Source organism: Polypterus senegalus, chromosome 10 (assembly GCF_016835505.1).
Source record: "Polypterus senegalus isolate Bchr_013 chromosome 10, ASM1683550v1, whole genome shotgun sequence".
Taxonomy (NCBI): domain Eukaryota; kingdom Metazoa; phylum Chordata; class Cladistia; order Polypteriformes; family Polypteridae; genus Polypterus; species Polypterus senegalus.
The window spans coordinates 32559025-32584292 of NC_053163.1; the positions used below are offsets into that span (position 1 = coordinate 32559025).

The 25268-nt window shown below is 42.8% G+C and overlaps 1 protein-coding gene across 2 annotated transcripts in view; it reads right to left on the reverse strand.

Moving 5' to 3' along the window:
• Window positions 1–25268, reverse strand: part of sept3 (septin 3) — a 150364-nt gene that overhangs the window by 119821 nt on the left and 5275 nt on the right. Inside the window, exon 1 of one of the 2 annotated variants that reach the window (XM_039765651.1) lies at window positions 14049–14222. The exons of the other annotated variant lie outside the window; for it this stretch is intronic. The gene's annotated coding sequence lies outside the window, so the exon portion shown is untranslated. Of the gene's footprint in view, window positions 1–14048; window positions 14223–25268 lie in introns of those variants that run through there. 2 annotated transcript variants of the gene reach the window in all.

Sequence of the window (25268 nt, forward strand, 5' to 3'; positions counted from 1 at the left end):
CGTAAACTCAAACTAATTAAAGCAGACAAGAACCTCATGTTGTCCTTTTATCACAGTACGATTCAGTTCGTTATAACTTTCAGTTTTATTGCCTGGTTTAGTAGGCTGGCAAACCAAAATGTAAAATAGCTCCAACAGATTACAAAGCATGTAGCTAAAGTTATTGGGGCTGACGTAGATGATTTGGCAAGTGTGTGTCACAGGACAATGCTGAAGACACTGGAAATCATCTCAACAGATGACTGACATCCATTACATGTAGAACTGAACTTCAGCAAATCAGAAGGACAGTCGCTTTAAAAACCCACACAGGTTGCTCCAGAAACTCCTTTGTTCCTAGTGCCATACGACTTTTTAATAAGGAATATCAGAGAAAATGATAGAGGTTTGATACTGTATATATCCTGTAACCATTTTTGTATAAATATTCACACTCAAGCTGCCCTACCTTACTTAACCTGCCTTGTCTCTCTTTAATTTGTTTCTTTCTGTTTCTTTTTAGATGCAACTGAGAAGGCCAATTTCATGTTTTCTTGTGTAAACATGACTAAATAAAGAAACCTTTAAATCTGGAAGGATGACCTCCCCCCCTTTATACATCATTATGGGGTGGCTTAAAACACAGAGAAGAACACCAGAAGTCCTTCACATTTCAACAATCAGTCGTTGCATCCAAAACACACAGTGGACCCTCATGTCGTTTTTATACATCACACTTAGAAGGTGGAGAAAACACTGCTCGCTCGAGACTACTTCATGAACTTCAAGGTATAAACCTTTTATTTGAATGTAATCATGTCCCTTTATAGCCCTGGTTTTATTATCAGAAAACTACAAAGTATCATCATGATTTCCAAGGTCAGGTCAGGTTAGGTTGGGGAGCATGCACTGGTATAGCATGTTGCTGCACTGATCATACGACGAAACATCTCAGAATCCTGGTTGACAAACCCCCAGGCAGACATGTGGTCCAGTCCACGGACCATTTATCTGCCGCAGCCAGGTGTTACGTGGGTGTCCCCTTGGCCTGGTCCAGGCACTTGGGTTCTCGACAATGAGGATCCTGCGAGATCACCCTTGGAGAATCGTGCCACATGGCTGTAGTGCCATAACTGGCACTCCCTCACAATTTAGGTAATGTGCCTCATTTGAGACTCTGTGAGTAATCGTTCATTCGATACAAAGTCAAACCAGCATTACCCAAGGATTCTCTGAGGAGACACAGTACCAAAGGAGTCCAGTCTTCATCTCAGGTCACTGGATAGCGTCCATGCCCCTGGACTCTAAAGACTTGGACCTACGTCCTTTTGCATAGATATCAGGAGCGCCACGCACCCTTTTCCAGCGACCTCATGACCGTCCATGCTCTCCCAATCCGGCTACTGACTTCATTGGTAGATTCATCAGAGACATGAATGTCACTGCCAAGGTAAGTAAACCTCTTGACAAGGTCAACACTCTCTCCGCAAACAGACGCACTGCTGATGGCCGTGCCCAAGTGGTCATTAAAGGCCTGGCTCTTGGTTTTTATCCAGGACACTCGCAAAGCCCAGACACTCAGACTCCACATTTAGTCTTTCGAGCATCCGATCAGAGCCTCCATTGACTCGGCGAAGATCACGGCATCATCAGCAAAGTCGAGATCTGTGAATCTTTCGTCGCCAACATATGTCCTGCAGCCAATGGACCCCACGACCTTGCCCAACACCTAATCTATGCAAGCATTAAAAAGAATAGGAGCAAAAACAGACCCCAGATGAACCCCAGAATCAACTGGGGAAAACGCAGAGGTTCTGCCTCCACTCTGCACAGCACTCACATTACCAGTGTACAGACCAGCCATGATATCCAGCAACCTTGTGTGGATCTTGTGAAGTCTCAGGATGTCCCACTGGTCAGCTCAATTAACAGAGTCAAATGCTTTATGAAAATCAAATCAACAAAGGCTGCAAAGAAACTCTGCCGATATTCACGATTGCGCTCCATGAGAACCCTCAGTGCCAGGATGCGGTCGATGGTAGACTTCTTAGGCGTAAGACCAGATTGCTCCGGTCACTGGTAGGTGAGCAAGTGATCACGGATCCTTTTGAGGACGACCCTAGCAAGGACCTTACCCGGCACTGAGAGCAGTGTTATCCCCCATAGTTGCCACAATCCAGGCGATCACCCTTCCCTTTCCAGATAGGGATGACAAGTCCCGTTTTACAGTCAGTTGGGATGATGCCCGTCTCCCAAATGGAAGCAGATTGCTTCCAATGCCAGGAGGACAGCCTTACCACCAGTCTGGAGAAGTTCACCCCGGACACCACAGATCCCTGCAGCCTTCTCTACCCTCATCTGGTTCACCACCTGTGCAATCTCAGTGAGATTGGGTGGTTCACAGCTAATTGGAGGGTCAGCCTCAAAAACCGTGGACCCAGAGATGTCCAAAGGGGTCTATTGTCCAACTGGTCCTAGCCGGAGGACCAGGTTTAAACAGCTGCTCAAAGTAGTCAGTACAGGAAACTACAAAACCTCATCATTTGTGCAACTTTGTGGCTCAAGGTGCCATTCTGAAATGTGAACTCCTACTCCACACTGGGAGTCAGCGTAGGATCCTTCATAACTTATGTTTTATGCCCTTTTCCGGGGTATGACAAATCTTATCCTAGTCCGACTTTTAGTGCAATTCTAAGAAGCTTGATAAATACGGGCACTGAAGCAGGATCACTTATTTCCATTAATTAATAAAGTTCAGGGTTAGGATGATACAAATGGAAGATGAATAATTGAAGTTGAAAGGGAGTTAATGAATTGAAAACACTTGTTTGTTGAAAGCAACAAATAAAAAAAAAGTAGTAAACCACACAAAAGGGGCTGCCTGGAAGGGTGATGTGATTCTCAAGTCTGAGCTGTTAAACGTTGTGGTTAATTTCATCAAAACTGTGCTTAAATCTAAACGCATACTGATGGTGCCATTTCTGGCCTGAGAGAAAATTAGATTATCATTTACAACACAAGTTTACGCCGTGAAATTTGTGAAACCCTGACTGGCTGTGTTTTTATTAAGTTTTGTAATGACAACTCTTTCTAGAAGTGATCCAAACTTCTTAACACAATTCAAATGTAAACCGGATGTCTCTCATAAAGAACTAACAGTGTCCAGTTTGAAAAAAATCAGGAATAACGCTGTTCAGGCCTTAGTGATATTCAGTATGGAGTTGGCAACTACTGAATAAGCTAACTGGCCTCGTGTCTAAAGGAGGGGGGCAATCATAGGGTGGTGGGAGTGTAGGATTCATTAAAGAAATTAACAGCAGAATTTCCTGCTCTGTCATTAACTTCAAATTACTGAGGCAAGTGCAAGAGGTGACATGTTATAATTCTGTAGTGTTGACTGCTTGGCCTACACTTCTGTACTAATCCAGCCATACATTTTAATGTTTTCTTTTAAAGGATCTTGGGAAGCTGGAATCTGTCTCTGCAGCATCAAGTGGAAGGTAGGAACCGACTCCATGCCAGCACCCACACACACTGAGCAAATTCAGAAATGCCAATCAGTCTAATCTGCCCACGTCATTTGGGAAATGGAGTTTCTGGAGAAAGCCTGTTTGCTTCCAAGCTCTGGAGGCAAAGCCTGTGGTTCACGGAGCTGCTATATTCAAGTATAGATAAATACAAATCTTTTGCATAAATTTGTATCATTCATTCAAAATAGGCAATGCTTTTTTTATTACTCTTTTGTGTATGCCACCTATTGCTGGGAAAAGACATGTCCATGAAGTGCACACATTACTTAAAGAACAATGCATACCTGACACATAAAACACAAATATTTTTAAGCTGCAGCCACAATCAAGGGCGCCAACTGGTAAACAATCTAAAAGCCAAGCATTCCTCTGTGTGGTCCCAGAACCTTGAAATGGCCATATCTTTAACATAACATGCAGGTCAAAATGTACTGTAAATCATCAGAAGCATCAAACATTTTAACATTGAGGATTAACCAAGGATTCAGTCAAAAGTACAAAGAACAAGTGCTGGAAAGAAGCGTTAGTCACAATTTACCTCCATCAGCAAATGCAAAACTCCAAAACTTACAACAACATGCGGCCCACCGCAATACCACAGAGCAGGGGGGTCAGCCTGATATGCCGGAGGGCCGCAACAGATGCAGATTTCCAGTCCTGTCCGTTTCTTAATTTAGACTGTTGCTAATAGAATGCTCTCTTTTTGCCTTCATTTTTAACCTCCTTAGCATTACATTTTTTCTCAAAAAAACAAGTAAAAAACATTGTATTTTTTGGCCTGAAAAATGACATTTTGATTAAATCTCATCTTTCAACTGTAAAACGTGCAAAACACTAAAAGCACACAGTCAGAAGTGTTAAATGTATAATAATCAAGTCAAGTTGGGGAGCATGTACTGCTACAGCGTGTTGTCGCACCCACCACATGGCAAAACAACTTGGGATCCCAGTTGGCAACCCCCCCAGCAGACACATGCGGTCCAGTCCTACCCTCTGGAAATGACCCTCTATCTGGCGCAGCCAGGTGTTACGTGGGCGACCCCTTGGCCTGGTCCAGCCATTCGGGTCCCCAGCAATGAGGATCTTACGAGCACGGATCACCCTCGGGGAAATGTGCCTCATGGCCGTAGTGCCGTAACTGACGCTCCCTCACAATGCAGGTACTCGGGACTCCATGAACAACAGTTCTTCGAAGAGACACAGTACCACTTTCGGATTCATGAGAATCGCTTTCAGTTTCACACTCTGTTTCAATTTCACTGTCTGAAGACAGATTCCCTTTGTCGTCACTGCTGATGAGAGGCTCCTCAACATCAATACTCAAATCGCTGTCAAGAGTGTGCAACACTTGGACTGCTGAAAAAGGTTTCATACGAGATGCCATCATGAGGCTAGGAGAAGACATGTCTACACTGTTACCCGGGTAAATCTCGGGCCTGGCACTTACATAAGACACGCCTATACCATTGCCTGAGTAACGCTCGGGACTAACACTTTGGGAATGTTTCCACAACCCAAGTGATGCTCAGAACTAACGTTGTTTGTACTTTTACAGCCCAAGTATTCCTTAGGTCTAACGCTTACACGAGACACGCCTATACCATTGCCTGAGAGATACTCGGGACGAACGCTTGTAGCACCGTTTTTATAGCCAAGTGACACATGGGTCTAATGCTAGGGTGCTTCACATTCAGAACTCTTCATTATTTCTGTTTACTATAACTAATATCTAGATAATAATGGGTTGTAAAGAGGGCCGAGATGCTTCACTCACTCAGAATATGGAAGCAATGTAGGAAGTATTTTAAGATAGGGACCCCCGTGACCCTGTACTTAGGATATAGCGGGTTGGATAATGGATGGATGGAAGCTTTTATCTGTGGCACTTCTGCACAAGAACCACCTTTTTCAACCCTCGCAAACATGTGCAGTTTCTAATGTCTGGAAAACATTTGGGATTAAATCATTTAGAGACCTGTACATAGGCAAAATCTTTGCATCCTATGAACAATTATATTCTAAATTTAACTTTCCAGCAATACATTTCTTTCACTACCTTCAAATTAGAAACTTTGTTAAACAGAACCTGCCCGATTTTCCTCAGCCTCCCACCTACCTTTATACCGGAAAAAATATTGCTCAGTGTCGAGGACTCAGACAGCATTCCTGCAGTTTATAAAACCATTTTACAATTTCTCCCTTTCAAAGATCCTAGAGGACAATGGGAAAAGGATCTCTCACTCGATATGTCAGAAAAGGAGTGATATGTAGCAATGCAGAGAATTCACTCGCGCTCCATATGTGCAAAGCGTACAGTTATTCAACTTAAAATTATATATCGAGCACATCTATCTTGCTTAAAACTGTCCAAAATGTTTCCAGGGCAGGATCCAACCTGCGAACATTGAAATCAAGCTCCAGCCTCACTGGGTCACATGTTTTGGACCTGCACCAAATTAACATCATTCTGGACCAAAATCATTAAATGCCTATCAGGCAGCCTTGGTGTCAAAATCCCTCCTAATCTACTAACAGCTGTGTTTGGTGGGCACCCAGATGGGCTTAAAGCGGAGAAGGACAAACAAACTGTAATTGCCTTCACTACACTATTGGCACGCAGACTTATGTTGCTCAACTGGAAGAATCCTAACTCTCCTCTTTTAAGTCAGTGGGTAACTGATGTTTTATACTTTTTGAAATTGGAAAAAATCTACAGTAATTCTCACTTAGAGGATCTGTACAAAACTTTTTCAAAACCTGGCAGGATCTAATCCGTAACATTTTAGAAGAAGCTTTTAAACTGAGGAAGCAGGTTCTCTCCCCTCTTTTACTCCATTTATCTTTATTCATTTATTAATGTATCTATTTACTTACCTTTATTAGCATAAAGTTTTACTCTGCTGGCCTAGCTGTCTTTCTCAGGTTGATTTGTTATGTTACGTTTTGGTAAAACTTGAGTTATGTGTATGGAATGTTATTTCATTTTAATAAAATCATAAAAATTAAATAAAAAAGAAAGTAAAGTGGGCCGAGAGATAACCATCTATCTGTGGAGTCACGGGCTATGTCCACACTACTCTGTTTTCATTTAAATATGGCATTTTAAATCAAAACCAATCTCTGTCCATACTAGCGTTTTCACATCATTTACAAAAATCCACACGAAAACAACAGAGTGCAGCCCGCAGTAGGAATGACGTTTATGTAAAGTCACTAAACACCCACCTACTGTCCAGTTACACCGTGGTTAAGATTAGGATTGTGGGAGGATTACCTGACCCAGAGGGTGTTTCATGACTGACATGATGCGAGTTCCTTGATGCTGAAGGCGTTACGTGACCCACAACATACTTATTGTGGGCTGCAGTTAGACCCATCTTTACTAAAACAACCAGAAATGCATGTAACATGGGCGTTCACCTACATTGGGCATGAACGCATTGAGCAGAAAAACTCCTGAAGGGAAAGTCTAATGAAAAATTCTGAACCTCGTGGAAATCAGACTCTGATTTATGTGCTTTCAAAATAAACAGCGTAGCACATAGAAAAAAAAAACAAATTCTTTAACGAGCCGCAGTGAACTGCCTCGGTGTCACGTTAACCCATTTATGCCTAAGGAGTTTGTGCATGAAATTCACGTATGTTGCGTAGAAAAATATAAGGAACAAGAATTTGAAGAGAAAAAAAAAATTATTACATTCCATTGTTGAGTTGTGCGGTGTTCCAAAATTGGACCACTAGGCAAATCCACTTCTTACGTTATACAACGTATAAAATTACCTGACTGTCATTCCAATAATGGAACACGAGGCATTAATGGGTTAATGGACTGATTACAGTTAAAAGTAATTGTCTTCAGAAGTGGCAACAGCAGTCTCGTCATTAAATAAAAAAAGGGATCTATGCCCTTTAGTGAAAGTACTGATTATAAGCAGTCCACAGCAATGGAAGTGCATCTCGAACCCAACAATATTTGTAAAACTAATTTAATAAAGAAAATAAATAAATATGTGCGTGCATCAGTCTATACTTCTGGTCAAATATTTTAGAACACCACAATTTTTCCAGTTTTTTCTTCAAATTTAATCAACTGAAATGCAATGAAAGACCTAAAATGGTGAAAAGGTAAGCAGAGGACTAAAGTTAAAGTTTAGGTTAGCAAAATCTGAAATAAAAAAAAAAAACAAGAAATTTTAGAATATTACAAATGGGCCTTCTTCAGGGAGCAACTTATAGGTTACACCCTACAGATGTTCTGCAGCAATTCAAGCAAATGAAACCTCGCAAGTTGAAGCAAACAATTTGCACAGGTGTCCCAACTTCTGTTGATTACTTATTAAAGCAGAGTTGGAGCAGACTGTGTTGCTACACCCTCTGGACAATATTCCAGTGACAATGGCAAGAAAATGACAATTAATAAATGAAATGAGACTATGTATCATTACCCTTAGAAGTGTAGGCCCTTAATTTAGAGAAATTGCAAAACTGATTGATTGCAGATCAAAGTGTCAGTGAGTCCAGTGGTGTCCTACACACCCAAAGGCCATTGGAAACTGGAAGAAACTCTGATAGGAAGAGATCTGGCAGAGCCAAAGTCACAAGCCAATCAGAAGACAAGTTTCTGAGGGTCACAAGCTTGTGTGATGGACGCCTCAACAGCACAACAGCTACAAGCACAGCTTAATAGTGCAGGTCGAAAAAAGCAAGTCACAGTGAAGAGGAGACTTTGTGCTGCAGGTCTGATGAGGTGCGTGGCAGTGAGCAGGTCATTCCTTAAAGCAGTGGATCCCAAACTGTGGTACGCGGAGCCTTTTCAGGTGGTACACATCGCGGTCCCTGAAATTTAATTTATCTGTACAAAACCTTTTATGACAAGCCTGTTGTGAGCAAAAACCAATGAGACTCTTTATATACAATAATACGTGGATTCCCAAATTTAGTGTGGTGTGAAATTTTGTCATCTGAATAAATAAAACCTATTATTCGAATCAGTATTTAGTTCATTTAACGCTACCATAATTCCGTTTCGTGGAAGTCAACTTCTACTTCTTCACTGTTTGAGCTTTTGGTCACTAAATGAAAGCACAACGCCGACACTATTTAGTCTTCGGTAACCGCCTCACAGAAACCGCTCGCTTTTTTTATTATACGTGCACTGCTGCTGTATCGCATCGTGGTCACTAGATCTAAGCACAAAGCCGATACCATTTTGTCTTCGGTAACTGCGTCACATACAGGCCAAAGGCAGGATTTGGTTTTGGGGCGGAATTGATCAATTTATGTACATGCACAAATTTTTTTATTAATTTTATGCATAATTTCTTCCAATTCTTTAACTTTTATTCAGATTTCGGGGCGGTTTAGACCCGAACTCCCCTTACAGCTCTCCCTCCTTTCAACAAGGTGCGGGTGGTGCATAGCAACTCACTTAACCTCAGGTGGTACTTGACGTCCAAAAGTTTGGGAACCCCTGCCTTAAAGGACAAACTCAGGCCATGAAATACCAGCTGTGGCAGAGCCGGCCCTAGACAATTTCGGGCCCGAAGCAAACTGGACCCCTGCAGCTAGGGGGTTCAGGGCAGAGCCCCGTCCGTCAAGCGATTTCCAGCATTCTGAGCTGGAGAAATGCATTTTCCCGGGATCTGCAACCATCACTTTTTGACGATTTCCGTTTGACACTGACAACCGTAACCGTGACACACTGACAGGAGCCAAATTTGCAGGCTGTCAGCACAGACTGTCGTACAAGGCCCTGAGTGAAGGGTATGAGTGATGGAGGTCGGAGTGGGCCCGCATAAATGTCTTTAGTGATGATACATTAACAGATAAAGCTACATTTTAGCCAGCTTTTGCTGTTTCCACAAGGCAGCACGTGGAAGTAAATAGCTAGGCCAAGCACTTTTTTTTTTGCTTTTTATATATTTTTTTTTATTTTATGAAGATGAGATCCACATTATTTTGTTTTTACATTTTTATTTGGTTTTAAAGCTTGTTTTCATACTTTCGAGATATTCAGATTTCCGTATAAAATAACTTACCAGCAGATATTGAAATCTATTTCACACAAAAGACACTTTTCGAACCTTGGCACTGGCAAACTCATGAATAAGTTCAGAATAATCAAGAGATTTGACTATCTCTTGCTCAAATGAAATCAATGCCAGACTATTCAGACGTTCGTAAGTAATTTTTGATAAGCTTGAGTTTTGAAAAACTCCTCTCTGCTGAAGATATCGTTATAGGCACAGTCAAAGCTATTCTGAGAGCCACAGCAACATTAGGCATGGCAGTTGCTAACTCCTTCTCATACAGATATTCCAGTGCTTGCATGGCCGTTGCATTGCTAGGAACTAAATTGGCAAACATGCGAATTTCACTTGGGCGCAGTGGGCCCCCTCCAGCTGTGGGCCTGAAGCGGTCGCTTCGTTCGCTTCACCCTAAGGCCGGCTCTGGCTGTGGATAACTGCAGACTGGAAGAAAGTCTTATGGCCTGATGAATCAAAATTTGAAATCTTTGGTTCATCATGCAGGGTGTTTGTAACCACTGAGCTGGTGAAAGGATGGATCCTCAGTGTTTGACACCAGCTGTCAAACATGGAGGAGGAAGTGTGATGGTCTGGAGTTCTTTTGCTGGAGGTGGTGACTTTCACACAGTGACTGGCATTCTGAATCAAAAGGGTTGCCACAGTATTTTGCAGCAGCACGCAGTACCCTTTGGTTTCCATCGGTCAGGTCAGGAGCTCATCGTACAGCAAGACAAAGACGTAAAACATACTCCAGGCTATGGCAGAACTACCTTTAAAGCAGGGGTCTCCAACTCCAGTCCTGGAGAGTTACTGTGGCTGCAGGTTTTCATTCTGACCCTTTTCTTAATTAGTGTCCTGTTTTTGCTGCTAATTAAATCTTTGTCTTAATTTTAATTGATGCACAACTTAAGACTCCAGCCCCTTAATTATTTCTTTTTTCCTAAATTAGCAACCAAACCATATTAAGACACAAAATGAACCAACACATCAACAACAACCTGCATCCATCACACAATAACTGAAAATAAAGAAAGGTGAAGGTGTCAGTAATGTTGATCTGCTCAAATCCACAAAACATTTTGACAGCCAGCGCTCTTAAAAAAGAAAATCAACAGTTTTAGAAATGTCTGCCATGACAGAATGAGTGCCATGGAATTAAATAACGGGTTTAAATGGCAATGAGAATTGGCTTCAAATTAAGAAACTGAATGAAGGGAAGTTGGTTGGAGTTTGAGGCCCCCAACTTAGTTGGTCATCTGTTGGCTCACTTCACATCAAATTTATGTTTAGGTGTCGTTTAAGGAAAAAAAGAATCAATTCAGCGGTCAGAGGCTCAAGAAAAGTCAATTAAAATAAAGGGAAATAGTTAATTAGCAGCAAAAACTGGTCACTAATTAAGAAAGAGTTGGAATGAAAACCTGCAGCCACAGTAGCTCTCCAGGCCTGGAGATGGAGACCCCAGCTTTAAAGAAAAGAACAAGAAGGTATTCTTCAAACCATGGACCGGGCAGCACAGTCTCCAGACTTGAACCTCATTGAGTTAGTCTGAGATGAACTGGACAGAAGGGTGAAAGGAAAGCAACCTACAAGTGCAACGCATTTGTGGGAACTTCTGCAACAGCGTTGAGAAGATCTTTCTGACCAATATTTGATTTCCCTTCCAGAAAAAAAAGCCATGTGTGTGATTGGCTGTTATACCAGCAGAAGATGACTACTTTGGTGAATCCAAAATGTGAATAACATTTTGTACACTTAATGATTTCTTGACTTATTTTTATTTGCCCTTGCTTATTTGTTCATGACACATTAAGATATTAGGTACTTGTGTACTTAACGGACGGCTAGTACCCTTTTCTATTATCGTGACGCAAATCGGATTTTTGTTTTTAATATAAGGCACCCAAAGGGGACATTAACATTAGGGCAACTATGCTCCACCCCTACTAACTTTAAGGTTAGCATTTGTGGTTGGGGTAGGTCAGTCTAAAAATTTTAACTCCAAAAATGAAGCAACCGGGGTGCCTCACCGACGGAGCCCAACACTAAAATGGGTAGGAGCTGCCGTCCGTTTAGCACACAAGTACCAGACATTAAACTGCATGCATTTCCATAAAAACTGAGGTGTACCAAAATGTTTTGACCGGCGAGAACATGCATTTCTTGGGTTCGCAGTGAAACAAAAAATAAACATTGAAAAGAACACACTTCTTTCTTATTCTACAAAGACTTTCCAAAGTTGCCAAAACAAAAGTATTGGAACCCTTCTGAGGTTATAAGAAATAATTCTCTTGTAGGGATCCTTCAAGCAGCCTCGTGTCTTTTAGTGACTATCAAAGGCGTCTTCTGTGCTTTAATCGCTCATTATTATAAGTCAGAACTCCCTCCTCCATTTTGTGTCAAACCAAAAACAGGAACGAGAAGGAAGTTGGAGGGAACAGCCAAGCATTATCAACATAAATGTGTGAAGCCCATGCACAAAGAGCTGCAAAATCAGGTGACCACCGCTGCAAATATTATCAAGAAGTTTAAGACCCACGCGACTGTAGCCAACATCCCTGGATGTGGCCTCACAATGAAAACTGACCCATGGTTCAACAGAAAGACTTTTTGAATGGTGAAGAAAGAACAAAAGAGCACTTCAAAAGAAGTACGGGCTGACCTTCAGACTCCAGATGTCTGGATGGAAGTGGGCTCCATGTTAGAAGACCTGGAAAGACCCCACACTTACCAAAGAAATAGTAACAATACATTTTATTCATATAGCACTTTTCCTATGGTCAAGGTGCTATATAAGCTCCTGAATATGTCACAATGCGTGTTGTCAGGTCACAGTCCTTCTGAGAGAATATCTTCTCAACAGACAGAACAAAACAAGCGCTTTTTGGTAAATTCTGTCTTCACAATAAAAAATAAAGATTTCAAAGAACAGAACACCATTCATTCCATGAAATATGCAGGAGGCTCAATGAGGTTTTGCCGTCTCATTGAAACTGTGTGGGACACAATAAAATCAGAAGACCATCAGAGCATTTTGAGTTGAAATACACAGCCCAGTGACGGAAGGCTACGCCCAATCATAGGTCAAGGGTCCTCCAGCTGGATAACGACCCAAGAATGGAGGGGACAAAACGTTAACAGGCCTGCCATAAGTTCTAAGCAACTTGAACAACCGTGCAAAAAGATGAAAGTCACATATTGGAACAAAAGGAACCCACCAAGCCTGAGACAACTTAAGAAGAGAGGAGCAAATAATCAGTCGAGATGGGGAGAAATGTCATTCTGCGCTACAGCAAAAGCTTCATGGCCATTACTGTCTCCACAAGGCTGGGCCATGAAATACTATGTTCACAGATACCAATATTTTTATGCATCCCATTTTTACCTAATTATTTAAAATAAAATGTTCAGTTATAAATCAGAAGCAAAGTTTCTGTGCTGCTCAATGTGATATAAAGAATTGAGGAAGCCAAACACTTTTTTGTCAGTTTCAGCTTAGCTCTTTAAGTGAAAGGGTCTCAGTATTATGAGCCGTATCCCCAAAATAGCGCACGTAGTGTTAAAAGTAATTTTTAAAAAAGTGTTTTGGTTTTTACACTTCTGACGGTTAATATAACACACGGTGTGGGGGGTTCATTCATGGACGGGATGCCATTACCATGCTAACTGATCTGCGGTGGGCTGGCACCCTGTCCGGGGTTTGTTTCCTGCCTTGCGACCTGTATTGGCTGGGATTGGCTCCAGCAGACCAACGTGACCCTGTAGTTAGGATATAGCGGGTTGGATGATGGATGGATGCTAACTGATGCTTGCCTGCTTCGTGTATGATTCGTCTGGGGTTGCCGTACTCCTTGTCTGGTTTTGGTACTGGAAGTCTCTTTGAGACACGCAAGTAAGACTTCCATTGTACAATGTGCACAAGACAATAAATCTGAACTTGAACTTTAGCGCTGGCAGTTTAACAGAACAGCTTGTCTTTGAAAAGTGAAGAAAGCACACATGCTACCAAGTTGCGGTCCCTTTCGGATATGAAGTCACCCTCCCACTAATTTCCGAAGTTTCTGCAAAAATGAGCTGCAATCGGGTCATTCAGATATTGCACCTTGATGTTTTTTTCTTAGGAAAATTTCACAGTCACCAAAAAAGTTTAAAAAATGCGTGTGTGCCAACAAGCATGGGGGAGGGAGTGTCTGTTTTAATAATAAGGATCATTTATGACTAAAGCAGGCAATGCCGCCTCGCCTCTCTTCGCTTCGCTTCTCCACTCTTTCACTTTTCACCGAGTCCCTATCGGCCAGTCTGCACTCTTACAATTAAGATGCGATTTTACAGTTTTAAGCTCCCAGCTCGCGCTTTTTTTTTTGCTTTGCCAAGGATTGCTCTTTTTATTCTCATTATTTTGCTCAAGTACTTTTCGACACCAACGATCGCGCTGTTACTCTCTCCCATTTCTGTTGCACAGTGTACGACCCGACTTTAAAAGAGAGAGAGAGAGAGAGAAGGAAATCGCACTTACAGCGATGGGGCGTCCGGGCTCAGTCCACGCGAGAAGTCCGTTCCTTCAGTCCAGGGCTCCGAGGCTCGGGCTTCTGGCAGCTCCGAGGCTCCGCCTTTCCGCGTTTGAGAAGTGCGCCTTATCCGCACCTCGCAGATCTGCGGCGCTGCACAGATAAGTAGCTGGCGAGTTTCCGCGTATGACTGCGCACCTTATTGGACACCCCGAGTGTAAGCAGAGAGGCATTAAGTAAAAATAAAATCAAAGAACCAATGAAGTGCCATCTCCACCTGATTGTTGTGCCAGCATATCACTGCTTGCCGGGGAAATGACCTTTGAAAACCTGTCATTGATACCGAGGAATGAAAGAGCAAGAGCAAGAGTGGTTATGCTTGCCCTCCGCGACCTTGCTCAGGATTAAGCGGACTTAAAAGATGTTGTGGTATGGTTATCTAGATAAGGGGCTGTGCTGTGCTGTGGTGGATATGGCGCACTTTGACTTCATTTGAAAAACGCAAAAAAGAAGGTAATATGATGACCAAAAGTGCGTCTGGCTGGGCTTGAGGAGCCTGAGAAAGGATACCAACCATCCATCCATTTTCTTACCTGATTTTTTTCATTTAGGATCAATTGTATTTCAGTTCAATTCAATTTCGACCCAAGAGTGAAGTGAGGCTTGTCTGCAGGCTTTACAAAGAACACAGCTTGCAAATGTATAATATGGCAGTGAGCATATTATGTATGCTGAAATGCTAAATCAGACATATTATGCATAAAAAATTAAATCGGCATTTAGACTTGACTAATGATTGATGCCCATAATTTAAGCCTGTGGATGTTTAGTAGAAATGAACCTTTAGATTGGTGATTCCCAACGTGGGGCGCACGCCACCTTACCAGCATCACAGGTCTTCAGGCAACATGCATAGGCATCACAAACATTATGCTCCTGGGGCCCCCGGCCAGTGTCCATACATTAAGCTGACACGGGACGGGGTGGCAGTCCCTCCGTCTATCACATGGTACATCCACCTACATCCTTTCACACTGGTTCAAATCAGAGTTCCCAGTGAGCCGTATCAGCAAGTCTTTGAGGTGTGCCAAGGAAATCCAAACAGACATGAAGAAGATGAGCACTGCCAATGCCCTCAATTGGACCTCAGGGGTCTGGAGCTGTGAGACTGCAGTGCTTATTGCTGCACCACCAGGCTGTTTTAACGTTTCACTTTCAATGCATTACATTTGCAGGTATAAACCAGCTTTCGGGTGAGGAATTTTGTTGATTAGCATTAAAGGAAAGATTCAATCGATATATAAACTGTGACCACCAGGGGGGCACACCAGCTCCCCAAACCTGGCACTGACAGACTCTAGGCACAAGTCCAGCACAGTACACCTCAATTTAAGTGTGAGAAAACACTTCTCGAATTCGTTTCCTCCTGCACAGTCCCAACAGGCAGTACAAAGCACAAGAGTATCAACACTTTCCTCTTCTTTTCTCTGTCTTTGTTTTCTGCCTCCATTTCTCCTTTGCCAAGCTTCGTCTCTCTCTTCCTCCCAACTCTGCCTCCCTGAATGCAGGCAGGTGGTTCCTTTACTTCAGGTAGCCGATCAGCATTATCTGGAAGTACTCCCAGGTTTGGTGGACACCCAAAGTAGGGCTCTGCAGCTCCCCCTGGTGGCTCCCTCAGAGCCCAACAGGCCTGTGCCAAAGTCTTAACTCCCATGGAGCCCAGCGTGAATCTGAGGTGCCGCTGCAACCCAGTGGGGCTGCCATCTAGCGCTCTGCGGGTGGCAGTGTCCTGTGCTTATCTGCTCCACTAGTCCTTCCTTCGTGACAGCCTCCCGGCTGGGAAAGGGACAACAGTTTACATTCATTGGTCATTTTATTAGATATTCCTGTTGCTCCTCCAAACACACAGTCATGTTTCTGAAACTTGGTATATTGAGGACGCAGACATGTTGTTGTTTGACTAAACAACTAATTGAGTAACCTATTAAGACCACTATACTAATGACGGGTGGGACCTCCTTTTGCTCTCATAGCAGCCCCAATTATTCATCAGAATCAGAATTCACTTCTTGGCCAGGTGTGCACTAGGAATTTGTCTTGATAGTATTGGTGTAACATACAAGGACAACACAGAATACAAAGGATAAATATAAGAAGATAAAATGTAAAATGATAAAGTGTGAGGCAGCATACAATGGCAGTACAAACATGATGTCAGACACGTGTGCTTAGGAGGCAGTCAGCAAGCCCTGAGGTGAGCGAAACATCGCGAGATGAAGAGTTGGTTTATGGTACTAACGCCTCTCTCTCTTTATCATCAGACCAAAAGAAGACAAATAATCCAGTATACTCACCACACTTCCACAGCGTCCGGTTTCCCAAGATGGACGCCCAATGTCACTTCCACAATCAATCCCCAATGAAAAGTCACTTCTGGTCTCCAGCTGATGAAGTCACTTCCGACTCCTGTAGGATGATGTCACTTCCGGTCGTCCGTTGATGACGTCACGTCCGTCACATCAATCACAACATCATTTCAGGGATATTGTGGCAAGGTGTCCTCGAAATTTAATGGGTATTTCAGGCAATTCACAACACAGTGAAGCCGAACATTTCCTCACCGTGATGATATCTCGTACTGTCACCTGGTGGAATCTTCCAGATTTACGTAAAGTATAGACAGCACAATGCTTGTGTAACAGGAGCGTCTGCTGGACGCGTAGCACATTGCGTGAAGTATAAACCTAGTCTAAAAGACTCAGGCACTTCAAGCACTTAATCCAGTGGCTCTCAACCTGTGGGACGGGCCCCCCTAGGGGGGCGCAAAGTAACAAAAAGGGGGGCACGAAGATGTGAAAAAAAGAAAACGAATCAAAAATATGAAAAAAAACATCTGTTGAAACCAAAACAAATTAACTTAAACTACATTCTGATACTAGAACAATAAATATAGAGTTTGGTAAATGTCGATAAAAGTTAAGTAGGTATAATAAAATATGCATCTACATTTCAAAAAAATGTTAGGGGGGGCGCGATTAAAACTGTTATGAAAACTCGGGTCACAAATACTTAAAGGCTGAGAAACGCTGACTTAGTGCAACATGCTATACGTACACGGGCACACGAGAGACACTATCCTGCAGGAAGAAACCTCTGAAAAGGATTTAGGATGTAACACAACACTTTCATCATCTAAGCAATCTGCAGAAACAATTACAAAGGCAAATAAAATATTAGGTTATATATTAAAAACTGTTCAGTATAAAGCAAGAGGCATTATGCTTAGATTATATAATGCACGAGTACGATCACATCTTTTGTATTGTGTGCAGTTCAGGTCATCACGCTACTAAAAAGACATAGCAGCACCTGAAGCTGTGCAGACGAGAGTAACCAGGTGCTTCCCAGGACTTAAGGACATGTCCTACTGTGACCGACCTCGAGAGTAAAACCTGTTCACCCTCAAGCAGAGGAGACTGCATTGTTACCGAATCCAAAATTATCAGTGGCATTAATACAGTACAGTAGGTCCTGCAGGTTTCTATCGACGTAATGGCGAATCACATACTCGAGGACACCAGGAGAAATTAAGGGGAAGTGCATTTAAGGTTGAAGCCACAAGGCACCACTTCATTAAAAGTGTTGTGGGTATGTGGAAAAATGTAGGTGAAGCAGAAACCTTGACAGCCTTTAAGAAGAATCTGAATGAGATATTGGGAGACCTTAGCTATTACCTAAACAAACAAGCCTGACCGACTCAAAGGTCTTCTCTCTTTTCGTCACATTTCTTGTGTATGATCACATAAGGAAGCTCGTGTTTTCCACTAAATAAGACTGAATAATGTACTTTATTATTTTGATGTTTGCCATGGTGCCAAGAGGGTGCAGATGTGTTGCATGTTGGTTGGACATGAAAGTAAAACAATTACTGTACGCTGTACAGGTGACAATACGACTGATAGTGCAATTATTTCTGCTATCACTACTATCACAGTATGTGCAGTTTAACACACCATTAGAAGGACAGCTGACTAGCCTTGCAGCAGCACTTATTTTAAAGCTCGGGGATATTAATGTTTAAACAGATTTTGCACATATTTTTCTAATATTCCGATTACACATCTGTTACAATTACACGTCAAATTTCTGACTTGCGAGTATAATTCAATGTATTTGTGCCTCACCCATTGTGTGTTATGCTTGGATGGTCTGATATGTAGAAAGCTCTGTAACTGCTATTTAGTCCAAGATTGATTCCTGCTTTGCACCCAGGCTATTAGTCTTATAATTGTGCCGTATACTCTTTGTATTATTTGACAGGTACTCTGTAACATTTCTATAATCTGCTTCACGCAACTGAGAGGAACTGGAGGATGGCTGCTGACTGGCTGACGAACCACAAGCTTTAGCTGGTGGTTAACCACCCAAATAATCAGATTGTGATTAGATGTGTATATATATATATATATATATATATATATATATATATATATATATATATATATATATATATATATATATATATATATATATATATAGTGTCATAGGTGGCTTGGGGTGGTACCCGGCGAGGACACCCAGGAGGACCGGAAGAGGGCTTATGCCTTCCCCAGACCATGTGGGGGTGACCGCCCTGGTGGCTTTGGGGACCACGGGTACAGAGCTTTGAAGCTCAGCCCTGTAGGTGCCCGTAAATGCTGGGGGGAAGAGGATCGGGGACACCCGGAGTGCATCTGGGTGCACAGCTGGCACTTCCGCCACACTGGGGAGTGCCGGCGGAAGATTGTCGGGAGGCACCTGGAGCACATCCGGGTGATTATAAAAGGGGCCGCCTCCCTCCATTTAATGGCTGGAGTCGGGTGGAAGAGGATGGAGCTCGGAGGTGAGGAGTGGAGGCGGTCAGAGACAAAGAGAAAAGGCATTGTGAAAGGGCCTGGACTTTGGGGTGATTGGTGCTGTGGCACTGGGTTGTGCATGTCATACTTGTACATATTCTTGTAAATAAACGTGTGTTGGGTGACAAACCATGTCTGCCTGTCTGTGTCCTGGCTGTGGTCCCCTTGAACCCTCAGATCAAATGCCAGACACCAGATAAAAGTTCAATAATTAGATTTATTTGAACAATAACATGCTCAAAGCACCCGCCACTCCACTATATTCATAAACCAATCAATAATCAATACAATAACAATCTTCCACTCTCCCAGACGTGTTGCCACCCTTCCTCCCGACTCAACTCTGAGTGGTGGTTGCTGGCTCCTTTTATGGCCCTCCCGGAAGTACTCTTGGTGCTTGCTCACCTGTTCCCAATCGCACTTCCGGGTGGGGCCGATGATTAGACCAGCTGGGCTTAACGATCTCTGCCATGCCCCCTGGGAACCATCCCAGGTCCCCACAGTACTGGGGAGAACTCCATCTACCATGAAACCCTGCAGGAAATTGAGGCATCATTGTCAACCAGGGAGGTTGCCACCAAGCGTATTTTTTCACTTTCATATGCATACATACATACATATATTGTCACGCCTACATGTCAGAGCGGCACCTTCCAGGCTCATCCAAGGTGAGCAGCACCACACCAGGACATGACTGGGGACTGTTGCTAACAGTATTGTCTCTTTTTCCATCCAAATCTCATTTAAGACTGGGCTAGCCACAGGATGGAGCTCTTCCCCAAAGACAGAACACTCAGCTGTGTTTATTTGAATTCATGGAAGAGTCACTGCAGCCTACGACTTTGTGTTCCTGTAATATACCACTGAGTGTCTCCTCTTTATTTTGTTTAAAACTTTCCATTATTTAAAGGGGTGGCCATGTTGGCAACACAACATATATCATTATGGACTTGTGTTAGCCTTCACTCAACCATAAAATATGTATATATACTATATATATACAGTATATAAGATACGTGCCTCATTTTGTCCTTTTTTGGATTTCTACATACAAATATACAAACCATATAACAGATCTTTACTTTTATTTATATATATATATATATACTGTATATTGTCAGGGATGTCAGGGGCAAGGACCTGGCTGGGACGCCGTGAGGGACCGGATGTGGGTCTGTGCCCACCCTGGATCACGTGGGGGGCCGCCATCTTGGTTGTTTTGGGGGCCACGGGTTGAGGGCATGGAAGCCCCACCCTGTAGGGGCCCGTGGTCACCGCCAGGAAGCGCCCCAATGCCTTGGTGACCTGTTACCTCAGTACTTCCGCCACACCAGGAAGTGCTGGGGGGAAGAATTAGGAGGACACCCGGTGAGCTGCTGGGAGAACAGCCGGCACTTCCGCCACGCTGGGGTGTGGCCGACGGGGGAGTGCCAGAAACCACCTGGAGCTCATCCGGGAGCATATAAAAGGGGCCGTCTCCCTTCATTCAAGGCTAGAGTCGGGTGGAAGACGGACAAGGCAAGAGGGAGTGGAGGCGGCCTGAAGAGAGGCATTTTGTGGCCAGGACTGAGAGTTGGGGTTTTTATGCACTAATGAACTGGGTCTGAGTGACCATATTTGTGTAAATATTGTAAATAATAAACGTGTGGTGGTGAGAAACAACATGTCCGCCTGTCTGTGTTTGGGCCGCGTTCACAATATATAAATATAAATATATATATATATACAGTATATATATATATATATATATATATATATATATATATATATATATATATATATATATATATATATATATATATATATATATATATATATATATACTGTATAAACTGCTCAAAAAAGTTAAAGGAACACTTTGAAAACACATCAGATCTCAATGGGAAAGAAATCCTGCTGAATATCTCTACCGATATCGATTGGGTCATGTGTTAGGAATGAAAGGATGCCACATCATTTGATGAAAATGAAAATGATCAACCTACAGAGGGCTGAATTCAAAGACACCCCGAAAATCAAAGTGAAAAAATGATGCGGCAGACAGGCTAGTCCATTTGGCCAAGCAGCAACTCCAAATCATACTTAGTAGTTTGTATGGCCCCCACGTGCTTGTATGCATGCCTGACAATGTCGGGGTGGGCATGCTCCTAATAATATGACAGATGGTGTCCTGGGGAATCTCCTCCCAGATCTGGACCAGGACATCACTGAGCTCCTAGACAATCTGAGGTGCAACCTGGCGGCATCGGATGGATCGACACATAATGTCACACCCAGAGGTGTTCTATTGGATTAAGGTCAGGTGAGCGAGCGTGGGGACCAGTCAATGGTATCAATTCCTTCATCTTCCAGGAACTGCCTGTATCTTCTCACCACATGATGCTGGGCATTGTTGTGCACCAGGAGGAACCCACTGCACCAGCATAGGGTTTGAAAATGGGTCCAAGGATTTCATCCTGATACCTAATGGCAGTTGAGGTGCCATTGTCTAGCCTGTAAAGGTCTGTGCATCCCTCCATGGATATGTCTCCCTAGACCATCACTGACCCACCACCAAACCAACAATGCTGAATGACGTTACAGGCAGCATAATGTTCTCCATGGCTTCTCCAGACTCTTTCACGTTTGTCACATGTGCTCAAGGTGAACCTGCTGTCATCTGTGAAAAGCACAGGGCGCCAGTGGTGGACCTGCCAATTCTGGTATTCTATGGCAAATGCCAATCGAGCTCCAGGGTGCCGGGCAGTGAGCACAGGGCCCACTAGAGGACGTTGGGCCCTCAGGCCACCTCATGAAGTCTGTTTCTGATTGTTTGGTCATAGGCCTGCTGGAGGTCATTTTGTAGGGCTCTGGCAGTGCTTATCCTGTTCCACCTTGCCCAATGGAGCAGATAGTGGTCCTGCTGATGGGTTAAGGACCTTCTACGGCCCTGTCCAGCTCTCCTAGAGTAACTCCTCTCTCCTGGAATCTCCTTCATGTCCTTGAGACTGTGCTGTGACACACAGCAAACCTTCTGGCAATGGCACGTGGTATTGATGTGCCATCCTGGAGAAGTTGGACTAGCTGTGCAATCTCTGTAGCCAAATGCAAAACTAGTGAAACAACAGATGAGGAGAGAAAAATGTCAGTGGCCTCCACCTGTTAAACCATTCATTTCTGTTTTGAGGGTCATCTCATTGTTGACCCAGTGCACCAAAGCATCTGAAACTGATGAACAAGCCCCTCTGCTACTTAACTGACCAGATCAATAGCCCACAAGTTTCATTGACTTGATGCTATACTCGGATTGAAAAGGGTTCCTTTAATTTTTTTGAGCAGTTTATATATACAGTATATACTGTACATATGGTGAAAACATTGTTTTTTATTTATATTAGTGAAACACAAACTTAGCTATAATCTTAAATTTTTTAACTCATTAACAGATAATAATTTCCAGTGAGTGTCTTAAATAAGTAAATTGTCATGTAATTCTTTGTCTTTTGCAATTAAGTGCAGTTCTCAACCTGTGGAAGTAACAAAAAGGAGGGTGCGAAGATGTAAAAAAAAGAAAACAAGAATTGAAAATATGAAAAATACATCTATTGAAACCAAAAACAAATTAACTTAAACTACATTCTGATACTAGAAAAATAAATATAGAGTTAGATGTTGATAAAAGTTAAGTAGGTATAATAAAACTTGTAGCAGTATATCGGCAGCAAAAAATATAGGAATACATTTTATTAGTGTTTCAAAAAAACGTTAGGGGGCGCAATTAAAACTATTATGAAAACTCAAGTCGCAAATACTTAAAGGTTGAGAAATGCTGAATTAACTAATAACTATGATCTCAAAATTAATGACATGGCTAATTGGTTATTCTCATTACTTCACTTGTTTTGGATTTGAATTTAGGATTTCAATTTTTGGCTTATACAGGTGTATATGGGAAACCTAGGCTATAATTTTCTATGTCCCAGACTCTCACAAATGTCTTTAATATCATTGAACTTTAAAAAGTAATAAAAAAATAATGAAAATTGAAAAAACTCTAAACAAATCCAATCCTTTTCCGCCTTCATTATGAAATCTGTCTAACCTAGTTCAGTGTGTTTGGTAGCAGTATTCATTTGGCACCCCAATGCAGGGTACACACACACACACACACACCCACATCAGGCCACTTTAGAGTCACCAGTTAATGTCTGTCTTTGGGATATGGAATGAAAACTAGAAACTCACAGAGAAAAGGCAAACTCTCTGCAGATAATGATTAGGCCAAGATTCAAACCCACAGCCCAGGAGCTGTGGCCAAGTACTCTGAAAATGAACCCCATCTAGACAAATTTCCTTTAAATTACTGTCATGTTGTATGGTTTGCAAGTCAGCATCAGAGGCTCAAAACTGGTGTCCATCACCCCACCTTGCCAAGCTGCTTTCACATCACTGGGAGCCCAAAGAGCCTTAGGTAGTTTCCAGGTAGGACAGCAGGGATGCCCTACGATCATGAGATGTTTCAATGTGCTGCAAGACAACTCCCACCAGGCGGGGGCACTCACAAGAGTGAGGATTCAGGAGCTGCAGAAAAATGCAACCAAGATCCACCATATGCTTTGCTGTGACTGGCAGCTGAAGGTCAACTTAAAAGAGATGACATGTTATGTTATTTTGTAACCCACTTAATCCAGACGAGGGTCATGTGGTGCGGGGGCTGGAATAAAGCATAGGGCGCACAGCAGGAATACACTCTGGAATAGACACACACACACACATACTTTGTACACCAAACACATATTAGGGCCAATTTAGTGTTACCAAGTCGCCTAACTTGCATGTCTTTGGACTTTGGGAGGAAGCTTATGCAGACATGGGGAGAACATGCAAAATCCATGCAGAGTCATGAACCCCGGTCTCTTTACTGTAAGGCACTTCACCACTGTAATGCCCAAGAAAGATGACAGTGGGAGGCAAAATGATTCACACCATAAAGGATACTCCTGTGTCATCCTCCTCTAACTGCATGGTCACCTCTTGTCTCTTCATTTTCTCATATACTGAACAATGGTTGATATTATATGTGCTATACTGTATATGGCATATCAGCTATTCAACCGGTATCACCTGCCCCCTAAAACTCTTGGCATGTTTGGTAATGACATAATTCTGGTCCTGCTTATGCCTTTTTAAGCTCAGGTTCATGTGATTTGTATTTTTTTTTTGCCTTGAATATTTTTGGCTGCCCCCCATCCCTCACCAAAAAAAAGTGGACACCCAAGACTAAATGGAATTTTGCTGTAGGCTGCTGATAAGCAAACCAGGCAGGGGATTTGATTTATCCCTACACTGGAATGGAAGGCATCAGAGATAAATGGAAGTGTCTTGGATTTTTGTTTTCTTGCGTCATTGTGAAGGAAGTATAAGAAAGAACAGTAATGGTGGGAGAGTGGGTGGTGTTCTGAAGGCCTGACTCATTTGGACGCAGCGACAGATGGACAGCAGACACTCAGGGTTAAAGGAGCAGATGGCAGTGCAGGGTGCACCTCTGGTTAAAGGCTCATTTGTAGAAGAGAGGTGGGTGCCAGGCTAGTTAAACAGCCAGGAATCTCAGATTTAGGTCCATTAGGAAATGTCCATCAAATTAATATTAATGTAGCAATTAAAAGTAATAATTTCTCTAAAAGTGGATTAACCAATTATGTGTTTCTTATTGTTCACTTGGTTCTAAATTTTAGTTAGAAGATTTTTTCAGAATAGGACAGTGTGGGGGTCGCACAGTGGTAGTGCTGCTACCTCGCAGTGAGGAGACCGGGGTTTCAAGTTGGCATATTCTCCCTGTGTGTGGGTGGGTATCTTCTCGGTGCTTTGGCTTCCTCCCACACCCCAAAGACATGCAGGTTAGGGCACTTGGTAATTCTAAACTGCCCCTACTGGTGCCTTATCCAGGGTTTGTGCCTGCCTTGCACCCTATTCTAGCTGGGTTAGGCTACACTAGACCCAGGCAACCCTGGGCTAAGGTGGGTTAGAAAATGAATGACTGACTCAGGACCACATCATAACAGCATTATAGGCCCCCCTGGGCAAAGTTGGGGCCCTTGTATCGATAGCAAAACAGAAACATACATAGGCATCAGAAACATCATGGGTCTGTAAGCTCCTGGGGCCCCCGGCCAGTGCCCATTGCGTCCATACATTAAGATGGCCCTGACCAGACAGTGTGGTGATGCATTGGCTAATACTGCTAAACCACAGCTCCAAAGTTTTGTGTTCAATTCCTAACCAGGTCACCATCTGTGTACAGTGTTTATGTTCTCCTTGTGCACATAAGAAATCAATCATGTTATCTATCTGTTA